At 39.5% G+C, this 12173-nt stretch overlaps 1 long non-coding RNA gene across 3 annotated transcripts in view; it reads right to left on the bottom strand.

Moving 5' to 3' along the window:
- LOC139356399 (uncharacterized) overlaps positions 1 to 11962 on the bottom strand; it is a 70005-nt gene extending 58043 nt beyond the window's left edge. For all 3 annotated transcript variants that reach the window (XR_011608202.1, XR_011608204.1, XR_011608203.1), the window contains exon 1: positions 11721 to 11962. This is a non-coding gene — a long non-coding RNA (uncharacterized lncRNA). The remainder of the gene's footprint in view (positions 1 to 11720) is intronic.
- Between the last annotated feature and the right edge of the window lie 211 nt (positions 11963 to 12173).

Below are 12173 nucleotides of genomic sequence, written 5' to 3'. Positions count from 1 at the left end.
CTGAGAAACAGGAAGATGATGATCAGGAGTGCCCACCAACACCTGATAATAATCAAAACAGGGTAAGTGATTGATTTAATATTCATAAGACACTGAGACACAAGAGGATATGAACTTTTCATTTACCTTAAAATGCTCATTCCAGACCATACATGTTTCCTTCATTTCTTTTCTCAATATTAAAATTTTTACTAATATATCGTGATGACTAACTTTTGCAAGTAGGAAGTACCAAGATGCCTCATAATAGCTTCTGGGTTGGGGCTGATGCTAGCTGTATCAATATTGCATCTGGTATGCCCGTGGCCCTATCTCAGTAAAACTGCCCCATTGAGTAAATGAGGGTTTTCCAAAACCTTCAGTCCCTAGCTGTGTTTGATATCAGGTGACCTGCCCATCCCCATCCTGTCCCCATTAGGCCAATTTGAAATTTCAAAAACGGAATCTTCATGAAACGAAGACTAAACCCACAAAATTCCAAAATGAACTTCAAAAACCCACAAAGACTGCAGAACAGTAAGTAAACTCACTTAGGGAATATGAGGGATCGGGGCTTTCCTTTCTTCTGGGTGCATTTTTAATGCAGGTGATGCAGACATCAGGCAACACTAGGGTCTGGCTCCTGTTCAGGTGGCCTTGGTTTCCCATCTTCATCTCATTAGCCACAGGCTCTTTGAATGAGCTCATTAACTATCATGGATTTAGCTTCCACCAAGGTGCTAATGGCTCCCAAATTTACATCTTTAGTACTAAACTCTTTCTTTCTTTTTTCTTTTTTGAGACAGAGTCTTTCTGTATCACCCAGGCTGGAGTTCAGTGACCAGCTCTCAGCTCACTTCACCTTCGACTTCTGAGGCCCAAATGATCCTCCTACCTCAGCTCCTGAAATCGCTGGGACCACAGCACCACCATGCCCAGCTAATGTTTCTTTTTTTGTAGGTACAGGGTCTCCCTGTGTTGTCCAGGCTGGTCTCAAACTCCTGGGTTTAAATGATCCTCCTCAATAATAACTTAATTGTATATTTAAAAATAATAACTTAATTGTAATAACTTAATTGTATATTTAAAAATAAAGAATGTAATTGGATTGTTTGTAACTCAAAGGGCAAATGCTTGAAGGGATGGATAGGGTTATTCTCCATGATATGCTTATTTCACACTGCATGCCCATATCAAAACATCTCACATACCCACCTACTATACTCCCACAAAAAAATTACAAACATAATTAAAAAAAAAAAAAAGATCCTCTTGCCTCGGCCAAAGTACTGAGATTTACAGGCATGAGCCACTGTGCCAGGCCCTAAACTCCTTCCCAAACTCAATACTTGTGTATATAATTGTGTACTGGACTTTTTTTTCCTCATAAATCCTGGGGAAACCCCAAAGTCAATGCGTCGCTCAATGAAACTCTTCCTAAGTTCTTCATAGTCCCTGTGTCAGGGAGTGGTATCACTATCTACCTGATTGTTTAAGCCAGAAATCTGTGAATCATCAGTGATGCCCTCACTTACTGGCCCCTATGTTTTCTCAGTCATTATGATGCCAACGCTATTTCTATTATTTCTCAAAAGCACCTCTTTCTATCCCCAGTACTACATCCTTAGTCAAGATTCTTCTTATTTTTTTGTATGTCTTCTTACAACAGCCTCCTAATTTCTTTTCTCAGCCTTGAGTTACTCACCTCTCAATATCATTCTCCTTTCTGGAGTTAACTTTCGAAATTGAAGATCTTATCATGTCAGTTTAAAAATCATTCATGAGGCTGGGTGTCATGGCTCATTCCTGTAATATCAGAACTTTGGGAAGCAGAAGCAGGGGGATTGCTTGAGGCCAGGAGTTTGAGACCAGCCTGGGTAACATGGTGAGACTCCCGTCTCTATTAAAAAAAAAAAGAAAATGAGGGCCAGGAGTGGTGGCTCACACCTGTGATCCTAGCACTTTGGGAGGCCAAGGCAGGTGGATCATGAGGTCAGGAGATCGAGGTCATCCTTGCTAACACGGTGAAACCCCGTCTCCACTAAAAATACAAAAAAATTAGCCGGGTGTGGTGGCGGGCACCTGTAGTCCCAGCTACTCAGGAGGCTGAGGCAGGAGAATCACTTGAACCTGCGAGGCAGAGCTTGCAGTGAGCCAAGATCGCGCCACTGCACTGCAGCCTAGGCTACAGAGGGAGATTCTGTCTCAAAAATAAACAAATAAACAAAAATAAATAAAATGAAAGCAAAAACATTAACCAGGTGTGGTGGTGCAAGCCTGTAGTCCTAGCTACTTGGGAGGCTGAGGTGGGAGGATCACTCGAGTCCAGGAAGTCGAGGCTACAGTGAGGTATGATTGCACCACTGCATTCCAACCTGGGTGACAGAGTGACATGGTGTGTCAAAAAAAAAAAAAAAATCTTGCATGAGCTCATTTGCTAAGGAGCCGTGAGTTCTTTTGTGTGGCCTTTTCATCCTGTCCAATGTGGTGGTTAGTCAGTCCCTCCCTTAACTCCACATTCCAGCCAGGCTAGTTGCTCCTTAAATGTGCTGTGCTCCTTCCTGCCTTGGTGTGCTGGCTGCTCCTCTGTGAATATCCTCCCCACTGCTTCTGCCTGCACAGCTTCACAATTCAGCTCGGGTGCTTCCTCCTTTAGAAAGCCTTAAACTTTTTTCTCTGTGAACATGTCTACTATAGCCTTACCGTGCCATCATGTTTACTTCTAAGTTTCCCCAAATATGTTGTAAACTCCTTGAAGCTAAAACCAGCACCTGGATGTTCAATGAGTAATCAAATAGAGTATTTTATTCAACTGGTAAGTTCAAAGATGATTAAAACCAAAACTCTTTACTAATTACCCTGTTTGGTGTTTATACTCTGGGCAGAATCAGTTCTGAAACAAGTAAGAAAAATGAAGATAGCAGTGGTGTTACATTAGTATTGATAAAAGACACTGCAAAGGAGGAACCTCCTGCCATTATCCACCCACTTCTGGCAGAAGAGATTGGTGGGTGAGAGAAATGAAGTATGGTAACCTAACCTGACAGAAGCTAGGGTGGGCGGAAGGCAATCATTGCATTCTGATGGAGTAATGCCTAGGTAGAGCTGTTAAGCAGCTGTAACAAACATTGGCAGGTGTCTGAACTTTAAAAGCCTTTGATTGTCCAAAAAAGACTGGAAAATACCTTTCCAGAAGAAAGAGAAAAGAGGAGTTGTGTAGCATCCTATGAGGACTCAAACAGAAGAGTAGATGTGATTTGGATTTTCATGCTCCCAACTCAAAGGAGTTGGCCAGGTAGCTGTTTTCAGTCTGTTTTCTGTTTTATCTATTTACGCTATTACTCAGTAACATTTAGCAGATAGCTAACAAGATCGCGTTTAATTCTTTGGTTTTTTTTTTTTTTTTTGTATTTTTTTAAAAAATAGAGACAAGGTCTCACTATGTTGCCCAGGCTGGTCTCAAACTCCTGGACTTAATGATCCTACTGCCTTGGTCTCCTGCAGTGTTGGAATTACAGCATGAGCCACCGTGCCCCACCAGCATTTAACTCTCTGTAGGTCAACTATATTAATCCTTAAGATCTTTGCCCCTTTCTTGCTGGGACCCTTACCCATCTGAATTATCCACAAGAGATAACGTAACCTTTACCCTCCATAGAGGGGAGCTAGAGATACATTCAAGGGATATAAAATGGAGGACCTATCATACTGGTCAAATAAGAAATTTTCAGCAATGTTTATTTAGCACTGACTCAGAAGTTGCTCTAGAATTCCTATAAAAAGGGGGATTAAAGACATAATTTGTTTGAGTGGGGAGGGGCTGATGGAGATTATGGAGTAGTAGGTGAAGCTAAGTCTTTTCTGAGTCCTTGAATCCCCTTCTTGTGTTGCCATGGTATCTATTTTCTTACTGTATTATGCTGGGCATTGTGGGAGATTTTTTCAAAAACAAGTTGATAAAGATGAACTCTGCTCTCAAGAAAATTAGAGTTAAGCTAGGGGAGACAGAAATAATAAAAAGTTTAAGAGGCTGTTAATTTACCAAGAACAATTTTCTGAAGACAACTGAGGTATAGGAAAACTCTAATGTAACTTGATAGATGAGAGTCTCACAATTTTAATAGAGTAAATATGGGGTCCATATTATTGCAAGACAAATGAAATAATGAGGTGAGCCTTCGTGGCTGGTTGACCAGGACTTCTGGGTCTGACTACACTACTTAATGCTTTCAGATACAAGTTGGTACTCCTTGGTGGCCATTGTGTTTAATATGTGGTGAAATATCAATGAGAATCATTCTGGCTCTTGGGCTTGGATGAATTTTCAGGGCAGTGGCAGGGATTCTGGGAATCCCTTGGTAACTTGGTGCCCATTTTATCAGCCTAAGGCAAGGAGATTGGGCTGAGAGATTACTGGGGATGTAGGCATACTTCCTTCATTTTCCAGTTTCCTAAAACAGGGTTGCTTGCAGTCTTTCCACCCTGTCTTGCCCCCTTCTGTATCTCATGTGTCTTCTCTCCAGAAAATGAAAACATGCTTGCTCTGCCCCATTTGGAAAATGGGGTTGAGCGCAGAAAAAGACAGTGCCAATGTCCAGTTGCATTATATCTGAATTTACATTATCAAGGGGCATGTTTATTAAGGGATTTTCCTATAATAATGTTCTCTTTTGAGTTGAAAGAAATCAAAGTATTGCCTTGAGGAGAAAGAATTAAGATATAATTATTGTAGAGGGTAGATATGTGTAAGTAATCATAACTAAGGTTTTTGAATTTATACTATAAGCCAGACCCTGTTCTAAGCAATTTATTGATCAGTGACCCAATGAGGTCTGTACTATTAATGTCTCCATTTTAGAGATGTGGAAATCTAGGTATTAAAAAAAAGTGATTTTTCCCAAGAGCATGTAGCTAGTAAGTGACAAAGTTAAGATTTTAACCTCAACCAGTCTTACCCTAGAGACCGTGTTTTTTAACTACAATGTTATTGTGAAGTGAACGAGTATAGGTTGCCATGTTTTTGTTTTGTTTTTAAATTAGCTCAAATTCACAGCTGGACCATAATAATTAAAAATCTTAATAGCTAGCTTTGTTATAAATGAAAAGGATATAATGAGAGTAGGAAAACCCTGCAAATACTTGGAATTTTGATTTCTAATTTCCAAAGAAATTCTGATTTGATTTCTAATCCTAGCCTCTTATGTTTTCCCAGAGGCATCTTGCTATCTTACTTGTCTTTTCTTTCTCTAGAATCTTCAGTTTTTCTCTTTTAATTCCTTTCTCTTGACCATGTCTACTCCATCTTGGGAAAAACTATGAGTGACCTAGTCTTGACTGTACCTGTTCTCTCTAGTTTTAAAAAAATACCTATTTGTCCCTTCCACTCCCTCCATTTCTTTAAGTTTCTTCTCTTGAAGGTCCAAGTAACCTCTCTGTGAAGTTCAATGACGTTTGTTTTTTCTACTATTCCTTGCTGCTTTATTTTCTGTAATACCGCAAAGTCCAGCACTTTGGCTTCTTTTTTCCTTTTCTTCACCTCTCATCTTCCTCCCACTCATTCACTGTGGGTTTCTCCAATGCTTATTTCTTAGAACTCTGCTATTCTTTTGATGCATTTTTCCCTTTGTAAAGGTCATCTGTTTTCAAAGTTTCATCTCTCCCTTTCATACAGGCTCCTTTAGATCTATCTATACCTTAGTCATTTCCTCTTACGCGAATGCCAGTATTCATTTCCAAATTCTTCCTGGAAATTTCCATTTAAATATTTTACGGTCACCATCAAGCTCCAAGTGCATAAGCCTGAGCTTATAATCAGCGTTTTCCACATGGAAATACATTTTTGAAAAAAAGACGAGGAGTCTATTGGGAAAGAACTCACTTAAAGGTGAGATTAATAAAATTAATAAATTTTAATTAATAATTTAAAAATTAATAAATTCTTATTAAATTAATAAAAATTGAAATTAATAAAATATCAAATAATTATTTTAATAACAATAATAATAGAAAAACACAAAGCATGTGCACTAAACCTGGCATCATTCTAAGTACCTTACATGGATTAACTCATTTAAACCTTAAAACAATTATTATCCTTATTTTATAGTTGAAGAAATATTAAAGCAGCAGCCCCCCACCAAATGACATCACATGGCTATTAAGTGGAGGATACAAATTCATCTCAGGCAATGTCCTTGTATTAATAGTCTACTCCTAACCAAGACATTATATTTCCATGCCCTGTTTTCTAATTTCCCATGCTCAAAACTATACTCATTAACATTCTTTTTCTTTTTCTTCCAGTTCAATCCATAACATCTCTACTTTTCTTTCAAAATGTTGTTAGTGTGTCTATCAGTCAGAGTCTGCAAAGGCACAGATGACCCATTCCATAAAGACACAGAGGCATGGTTCAGAAAACCAGGAAGAGATGAGGAGGCTCCCAGATACTAAACTATTGGGATGCTGTTACCACTCCTAGTATTAAAAGGACAAAAGGGATAAGCAATGCTCTGGGTTGCCAGTCCAGAGGAAGTTGATCGATGAATCTGGGTCTTTCCACCAGTTCCCAGAGGAACGCAGCTGCTACCGAACACTGCAGAGGCATGGCATAGGGTGAGGAGGTGAGTGTGGAAAGCAAATGACCAACCTCTCTCTCCCAGAGGCTTCTAATTTCTTGCTTGTCCTTCATAACCTCATGCCTGGATCCTTGCTACCTCTTCAATAACCTTACTTCATTCCCTTCTGCTCTATCCCACCACACATTGCCAGATCAGTCTCTGAGATGCTGCATTCCTTATGCCATTTTTCTTCTCACAACCTTGAATGGCTTGGAACTGCTCCTCAGTTTGTTGTTGGTGATCCCCAAATCCTGAGTCCAATCTCTCATTCCAATGTTATCTTCTGCAGCCCTCCTAGCCCCTTGCTCTGATTGGCCTCCTCACCATTCCACTCTCTACACACAGCTCATTTTCCTGCCGGCTTCAAATGCCATTACATAGCCTTCTGTACACCTGGAATAACTTTTGTCTTCCCTCTACATATTATATATCCTTCAAGGCCCCTCTCCTCTGCAGACCTTCTCTGACTGCTCCTACATACATGGGTTCCTCTGTCTTCTCTGGTTTTTGTTGAATTGTGGGTAGCACCAATCGGGTCTTAATTATGTTTATGTTTTTTTTCATGAGTGTGCATCTTGTCTCCTCTAGGTGAAGGGTGAGGATTCTAAATCATTGGTATGGTCCATGGTTCATTGGTGTGACTCATGTTTTAAGCTATAACAAACAGTTTGAAGGGGTATAGTTCACGTATCTCAGCAAAGAGTGATCTATGCTCTAAGCTTCTTACTATAAAACCAGGGGAATTCCAGCCTCAGTTACCTCCCTCTCCTTGCAGGGTCCCAAGGTGTTCCCCTGTGCTCCTAGAAGCATGTCAAATCAAGTGCTCCAGGATCATCTCTGCAGTGCTTGGTCTTTGCTGCTGTAGGCTGCAGGCCTTACTGCAATAGGTCTTTGATGTTGATCAGTGCTCAGTAAACACCTTTCAACTTTCTTTCTGGGGATTGTTCATTTCCATGGAATCTGCATACTTTTCAATGTTCATGGTGCAAACCATCCTGTTTGCCAAGAATTGCCTGTTGGGATGAGATTATTTGAAGTATAACTAAGCTTTGTACCTCCAGAGAATTCTAGCCTCCTGACCCTTAGTTAGTATCTCTGGCATAAGTTGATCCATGTCAGCTCTTCCCCACTCTAGGGCAATGCTGGGGACGTGGCCTTCATTTCTCTTCTTTGCTCGAGAATTTCAGTGCTGGAGTTGACTGTGAGCTCTGTTCAACTGGGAAACCTCTGAGAAACTCTCTGTGACATGCTTGGACATACTTAATTCCTCTAACTGGCAAAACAATGTGTTCTCACAAGGCTCTTGCCAGCTATCATCTGCTGCATTGTTTACATGTTGATTTTTTTTTTCTCTCTGTCCTTTTCCCAATCACATACTTTAAGGTTCTAGAATGTCCTTTACTTCTACTGGGAAGGTTTAAAACTCAACCTTATAGTAGTTAGGTAGAGGCAGAGGAGTTAGAGAAAATAAGTTTATGCATTACATTACTCTTTTAGATTATTTCTCCGGCCTGATATCTAGAAGCTTTTCTCATCTTCTTGTATTTTTCTACTCTGTCTTTTTTACAGAACGCACCTTAAAATAACGAGAAATGACACGTTCTCCAACAGCTTAGTCTGAACTGGGGGAATTTTAATCCTAAGAAAGGCCAAAGTATTTCAGAGGGAGGAAGAATTTGCATGGTGGAATCAATAAATAATGGATATCTTGAGGTCTTCTGAATTACATACACACACTTGAAAAATAATTGTGCTCATTAATTTTGGAGCAAACAAATTCAACTTTCATCTTTTAAAACTGTACTATGGTTTGTAATTAGGTAACAAAATGCACTATTCTCCAAATTCAGCAGCAGTTTGCTCGCTGTCTAGATGTTTCTTCCTATCAAGTGAAAAGCTATATTGCCTTTTAAGAGTTGATCACAGAAGTGAAAAACATCACCAGACTAGTTAAATCCAGACACAGGGAATGGAGGTAAAAAAGAATCCTTTAGAAAAGCTATTATCCATGCAAGAACCTTCTTTTCTGAAGATTTTGGCATCATGAAGGAACTTATCTGTCTGCCTCAACTGTCATAAAATTGCACGATGTGAAACAGGAAGCTAGAGCTAGAGGGAAGCAGAGAAGGGGGCTGGGTGATTTCCTTTTGCAAACACAAAGACCTTCTTTCGTTGGAAGGAAAAGAGAAAAAACAAGCCAGAAGCTGAAGTTGGTGGGTTTGAGGGCTTGCAAATGCAGGCAGCTGAAACTTTGTAAACAGTTAGCATAAAACTCATTTTTAATCTCATAAACTTAATTTTTTCCCCTAGCATATGGGATGCATAAAAAGGAAATAAAACTTTAGTAAATTGAGCCTTACTTGTGCTTTATAAAAAAGAAATTGAATTGCTCTAATGGCAGCTGCAGCTGGCTTTCAGCTTCGAACAACCAGTGTAAATCTAGTTTTTAGTGCTTGATTTAGTAAACACTCAGCTGCAAACAGGCTTCCACAACAGCTCTGAATGCAAGGTTTTCTGTAAAGGCAGTTATGTAACCTCTGTGTGTTACGTCTTTAAAATATGTGAAGGAGAGCAGAAACCTTGATTGAGATATGTTACAATTATTCTTTCCTCTATATTTAAAGCTGCATAGACTTTGCTACTCATTATACATAGAGCTAGCACGAATGGATCCTAACAGGCCATGAATTTAAATTTATGTGCACTAGTCATTAGAAATAAACAAAAGTAGAGTACTAATAATGAGCTGGGGAGCCATAGTTGAGTTGGACACATTGGTTAGTTACCTCAAAGTGATCATCACAGCTTGTTTGTGGCTCTGCCCTTCTCTGAGCCTTATGTCAGGCTCCCACACATTGAAGAGTCTTGAGGAATCATATTCTGCTTGGCAAAGACTGCACGTGCCCGGCTTGCAATTTTTGCTAAAAATAGGGGGAAAATCTTGTTCCTGATGAACAAGATGTAATGTCCAACTGTTTTTAAATGGATGCATAAATAACTGTTGAGATTATAATGCTAGTCTATCTAAAATATTTCCTAGTAACCTGGACTTAGAGGGGAATTTGTAGCGTTCTGGTGGTTGTCACTTTTCCCATCACTAGACATCCACAGGTAGACAAAACGAGAGTTGGCATCTTACGGCATTCTTGACAAAGGAACTTTTTAAAGGAATCCTGGGTGGGATGGCCAAGGTTAACCCTGGGAACAATTCTGAATTAGGATAAATCTGTGCCTGTTTCTTTCTCCCTTAAATGTCTTCCAATATCTCAGGCTTATTTTTAGCTGGCTGTCAACCAAACCTGCCTAAGGCATTAATTGATAAGTGTTCAGCTACTCCATTTCTCAGGGGTATTTCCAATTTTAAAAGAGACTCGTGAATGTGGAATAGTCCTAAGACCCCCGATTTGAGATGTTTGCGTGACAGGTTCTGGGGTTGATCTGGGTAGAAGGCAACTTGTTCTGAGGCTGACTCTGGACACAATGGCCCGAGTTTCGAGACGTAAATTTACACACACCCTTTTTCTTTCTTCCCACCATCTGGTTGTTCAGCTGTCAGCAACTGGAGCTATTAAACAAATGGGGACTTTAGGAAATTTGAAAACCAGCCTGCTGCACAGCATGGTAGGTGGAGAGAGAGTCACCAGTGATGCCTCTACTTGCGGCTTGCTGTTACCAGCTGAGTGACCTTAAGGAAGCCACTTCAACTCTCTGAGCTTCCGCCTGGCCTGTGGTTGCAGGATCAAATAAAATCATGAAAAAGCACAGTGAAAACTGTAAAGTACTACACAATTGCGAGATCCTTTGATTATTCAAGGCAGTGAAGGATACATACATAATAAATAGTAGCTTCTTATTCCCGGGGAGAGAGTAATTATCACCTGTACCATTGTGATTCAGAGAAATAATGTGAGCAAGTAACAGATCTTGCTATACCTGTAGATGAAAGTCTGGAACTTGCAGAAGATTGCGTCACTGACTATTCAGACAATTTAAAAGGATGAAAGCGTTACAGAAATTAAAGAGAAAACATTAAGGTGAAGACACTGGGCTATTCCAGTGTAATCTGTATCCTGTAACCTGAATCCGCTGCCAGAGGTTCAAATAATACCAGATCTCTTTTTAATATTCCAGTTAATCACCTGAGAGCCTACCTGTTTATATTGGAGCTATATATTGAAGGTCCAGCTTATTATTATTATTATTATTAGAAACAGGGTCTTACTCTGTCATCCAGGCTGGGCTGCAGTGTTGTGATCTCTGGGCTCAGGCAATTCTCTCACCCCAAACTCCCAAGTTGTTGGGACTACAGGCATGCACCACCATGCCTGGCTTTTTTGTTTTTTTGTAGAGACAGGGTTTCACCATGTTGCCCAGGCTGGTCTAGAACTCCTGGGCTTAAGTGATCCACCTGCCTCACCCTCCCAAAGTGCTGGGATTACAGGCATGAGCCACCACATCTGGCTATCTTATTTTTCTTTAATTTTTGTAAAATTACATTTTAAATGAAAAACTGTACACACATGTAATTTAAAAAGTCAAAATGGTAGTAAAAGATCTATTACAAAATTCAGCAGTCTTCTGACTCACCCCTTCTCACTTCTCCCAGGTCCCCTCTCCAAAGACAACCACTTCCAGCTCTTTTAACTTCCTTTCAGCATTTAACATCTTCAAAGTTCTAAACACTACATATATATTTCTATATTTTGATTTGTCCATTCTGGACATTGTCTATCGAATTCTTATTGTAGGAAACATAACTGGTTTTCTACACTGCCTCCATTTTGCTTCCTTTTTCTCATTTTCCCAATATAGTCCAATTACAATTTTGGTTAAATCAGTATTGTTGTCATTGTAACTTTTTTTTGTCATTATAATTTTTTTATAACTGAGTACTGTAGTATACTATGGTTATTTTTTCTTTCCTTCCTTTATGTTTTTCTTAAAGTTAACCCTAATGCCCTTTTAATTTGCTTAGTTTTCTTTGTATCTATTTTTAAGTATTTCCATCTTTTCTAATGGCTGTTTTTAGTAAAATATTACACAAAACTATTCACAATAGCCTACCTATCATTTTCCCTTTGTATTTTTTGAGAAACTGCCTCTAGAGCCCTTTCTTCTTACCTCTAGGCTGGCTGGATAGTAGTCACACCTTTGGATTACTTTTGCTCCTGTTTCAGGCCTTGGTGGGCTTTCTGAACCTTTTTTTTTTTTTTTTTTTTAACAAAACAAAAAACGCTTTTTCTAACTCTTTTTTTGTTAAAATTAGAGAATATCCTCCAGGAGTTTCGTCTAGGTTAAATGATGTTATAGTAGCAGAGGGAATCAGGATGATAACCCCTGCATACCAATCATCTGAATCACACAATTTCATTCATTCTCTCTACTTGGTAGGCGTTCTATTATCACTAGGCAACTCCCTTTACCATCGTCCTGAAAATTCTCTCTCTTTTTTTTTTTTTTCCTCTCTCCTGGTGTGAATCTCCTCTTTCCTGTAGCCTACATATTCTTTCTTAGTTTACTCCCTCACTCTGGTGAGGGCATGATATGGTTTGGCTGTGTCCCCACCCAAATCTC

This window comes from Macaca nemestrina, chromosome 9, assembly GCF_043159975.1.
Source record: "Macaca nemestrina isolate mMacNem1 chromosome 9, mMacNem.hap1, whole genome shotgun sequence".
NCBI lineage: Eukaryota > Metazoa > Chordata > Mammalia > Primates > Cercopithecidae > Macaca > Macaca nemestrina.
This window is presented reverse-complemented; position numbering and strand designations above follow the sequence as displayed.